A 4,240-nucleotide genomic window follows, 5' to 3' on the forward strand; every position below is an offset into this window, starting at 1 on the left:
TCTTCCAGTAAACCTGCTGTTATGTTCTACCCCCTTGATAGGGCCTATTCAAAGAACAATTTTGAGCAAGGACATGTTTTCAATACGTGGGACCTTTTCAGATCTGTGACTTGTATTCTTCACAGTTCTGATTACTGACCAACCCCTCCAGTGCCTTATGGAGCAAACAGTTATGCCCAGATTTCCTTAGAAACCACTTCCTCCTCACTTTACTAATAATTTATTTGGGGTATAGTTACTGGGATTACCTGTGCTTATTTTCTTTCAGAACCATTCAATGTATATTTGCCACGTCCCTAATTCTGTGCTCAGAACTATAAAGGCACCTTACGCCCCTTTGTTTCCCAGCTTCCCACTCATTGAGTGCTCCATCCAGTTATTTTTTCCAGACTCTTTGTAAAAATTTCCATTGACTAAGATGAAAGCATTGCTGCTTGTTGGCTATACTGAATATATTTTCCTTTGGCTGTCACAGAATGTTGTCTTCTTGGACAAGTGCAAACCTGTGTCCTAAAAGAGAATGTACTATAGTTCCTGATCTTGCTTTATTGTATGAGAATGTTTATAAATGATTAGCTATTAAACCGTTTAAAGCATCATGGTGGAATATTGCTTAATTAAAACTTCCTCAGTGCTTTTTGCTTTTTAAATCCCTGGTGATAATCAGACTGCCCCTAATATTCGGCAGGTGACCATTTCTACCCTGCACTCACATTCAGTTTCCCATGTATGTCTAGGTACTGGAAAAGTTTACCCACCATCACATAAAGGGGTACTTACCAGACCCCCACCCAAGCGTTCTTAACCTGGAGTCAGTGGGCTCCTGAGAGGAAGAGGTTCCTCAGATGAGCGTCAGCGGGTAAGCCCCCCAAACTGTGGACAGTCTGCAGCCCCTGGAGAGAGTTCTGTAGCAGCACAAACTGGCAAAAACATGACCCATATAAACAGCAGCTCTTTATAGAGTCCTCTGTAATTTTGATGCACATGAAGGTCCTGAGACCAAAAAGTTTGAGAACAACTACAAGTAGCCTATTTTTAAATTATCTTCAGTGTCCTCATCAAGAACAAAGCAGAAAATGAATGGACAAAAGTTTTCCAGCCAAGCTGGTAGTGGTCATGGGCAAAGGCTTATGGTAGAAAAGTCCACCCACACAGTGGCAGCAGTGTAAGCTGCTGTAAGTTTGGTAGACTGTAGAGCAAAGAGTTCCATTATAATTTTGCATCTTACACTTTGTTTAAAAAAAAAAAAAAAAAGGTTGAGGTGGCATATAGCAGCTGACTTTAAACCAAAAGCTGTCTCCTTAAGAATGGAAAGTAAACTGATACTCTGACTAGTCTGTGACCACAGAGATAATTGTCACCTGTGATGGTCAGTTTTCTTAGTCATTTTGGCTAGGCTGTAGTCCCAGTTATTCAATCAAGCACTATATGTTGCTGTGAAAGTGTTTTGTAGATATGATTAAAGTATATAATCAGCCAACTTTAAGGGAGATTATTCTAGGTGACCTGAGTGGGTTTGATTCAATCAGTTAAAAAGCCTTTGAAGTGGAAGCAAAACTTCCCAGAAGAATGTCCATCTGTGGGCAGCAGCTTCCACTCCTACCTGTGTTCCAGCCTGTCCTTCCTAATGGCCTGCCTGCCGTACGGATCTGGGACTTCCCTAACCAGCCTCCACGATCATGTAAGCCAATGAATGCCTTGCAGTAAATCCTAAGTATCTCCTACTAGTTTTGTTTCTCTGGTCAAACCCTGACTCATAAACCACCCTTGGAAGAGCAAATGGGTGATTTAATTTATGCTACCACTTTTAAATAGCACTGTAATGTTTCTAAGAAAACATACCCAAAATTGTTTAGCCATGACCTAAACAAGTTAAAAATAAAGGTTGCGCCAAAAAAAAAAAAAAAAAAAGATAATTTATGAGTATCACTGGCCTGTTAGTGGTGTCCAGTGTGGCATGTACACATTCCAGGAATAGGCAAGGATATCCATTAAGATGTGGAAAGAAGACACTGGAATGTAAACTAAGTGGGGGATTATTTATAAAAGAGAAAGTAAGCTTCCTCTTAATCTAATATGCAGATCAACACTCACACCCTTATATTCCCATCCATTGTGTGACAGTCACATGTCACCTAGGTAAGTGAATATGGGAGCTACTCATACTATCATGCAAGGAAGGTGTGGTGAAGAATTTCACCCTGTATCAAGATGTCAGTGGGGAGAAGCTAGTTTACTGAATGCAGACAAGGAGGGGCCTATAGCAGCCAGTACAATTTTTGATAATCCACAAGGAAGGAATTTTTGAACACAAAGTTCTCAAAGGAGAGAGTGAAATCATTTCAACAGATTTTAAGAAAAGTCTAAGAGTCTTTTTTAAGTACACGTGAACTTTAAGATTCTTAAATCCTGTAATTAAGTCACTATAGTATTTCCCATTTTAGATTTGTTTTTCTTTCTCCCAAAACGTATAGTGTTAAATTCCAAAATCTCTTGAGCCAAGTGAATAAAAAAACACAAAAAAAGGCTGCTATTTCCTTCTCTAAAATGTTAGTAAACATAGAAAATGCAACTATTTCTTTGTTAAAAAATTATCAAGGAATTCAATGAATTCAGTAGGAAAGTCATTGCCTTTGTTCTTATCAGCATCATTTACAATAGACAGAAGTGGAAGCAGCACAGATGTCTAAATGGATAGACAAAATGTAGTATATACTTATAATGGAACATTCTTTGGACATAATAAGAAGTAAAGCATTGATTCATGCTACAAAATGATGGATTCTGAAAACACACTAAGTGAAAGAAACCAGTAGTAAAATACTATGTGCTTCTATTTATATGAAATGTCTAGAATCGTCAAATCTATGGAGTCAAAAAGTACATTAGCGGTTGCCCAGGTCTAGAGGGGCCCTGGGGTATGTGGAGTGACAGCCAATGGTGTGAGATTTCTTTATGGGATGATGAAAATGTTTTAAACTTAGATTGCAGTGATAGTTGCACAGTTCTGTGAGTATACTGAGAAACTGAATTGTACACTTTAAATGGCTGGGTTTTGTAAGGTACGTGAATTATATCTCGATAAAAATATTATAAAACATTTTTTAACACAGCCCAAAGGTTTGGTTTCGGGCTTTTTCTTTTAAGTCGTTTGACATGCAAAAGCCTTGGCAAAGTCTATTGTAGATTAAAATGAAACAGATGGTCTTCAAAATATCAGGCACACATTGTCTAGAATATTGTACTGTGAATCTCACTGATGTCTGGCAGCCACAGTTAAAATGTGTGTGTGTAGCATGTGGAATTGCCAGCTGTAATTGACACTCAGCCGAACAGATAGGCATGGGACTGGAAAGACCAAACAATGCGAAGATAAAGCTCTTTGACGTGAAACAAAGGTGACTCTAACCTTTCAAAGACTCCTTAACCCTCATGATAATTCTTATGTAAAGCCATACTCCAGCACGCTTGCTGGTTTCTAATAAAGAATCAAACATTCTTCCAACTCAGCTAATGATGTAAATCATGTAACCTCAAAGTGGTGTGTTCTTCCCATCCTAGAAACACAATATAGTGCCAATCTTCCTTTGACACTCAAATATTGAGTTGAACAATTGAACTGTAAGGCTCAGTGAAAGGAAGGCTGTTGTAATGTGAGCTGTGGAATGAGCTGTGAGCAACAGTGAAGTCAGGGATTCTCAACCTCAGCATTATTGACATTTTGGGGCGAGATGCCTTTTGTGGGGACTGTCCTATGCATCCTAAGATGTTTAGCTGTATCCCTGGCCTCACCCCACTAGTTTTTTGTGTTATAGTGAAATACTGTCCTTGGACACTTATAAATGGAAACATTTCAAAGGAACAGAAGTGTAACTTTATCAATTTTGCCACATAGTAAAAGATTCGCTATCTGCTGACAGAAGGTTTGAAAATAACACCTGATGTCTTTACCGTTATGAACACCAACTCAGCATGTAGAACTCACTTTCATTGTCCTTCTAGCCTGTCCATTAAATCTCCTAAGAAAGAAGGATGTAATCATTTAAGTTATCATACATTGTACTTCAAGGATTTTAAGTGTGAATTTATTGCATTCTGAAACTACGATATGGATGTCATCTGCCCACACTTTTGAATATGTCATAACATTAATATAATATCACTCACTCTGTGATATTAGTTTTCCCCCTAAAAAGGACCGTAGATAGACCTGATGCCTCTGCCTTTAAGAAGTTGGGGT

Source organism: Camelus dromedarius, chromosome 6 (assembly GCF_036321535.1).
Source record: "Camelus dromedarius isolate mCamDro1 chromosome 6, mCamDro1.pat, whole genome shotgun sequence".
In the NCBI taxonomy this organism is placed as follows: Eukaryota; Metazoa; Chordata; class Mammalia; order Artiodactyla; family Camelidae; genus Camelus; species Camelus dromedarius.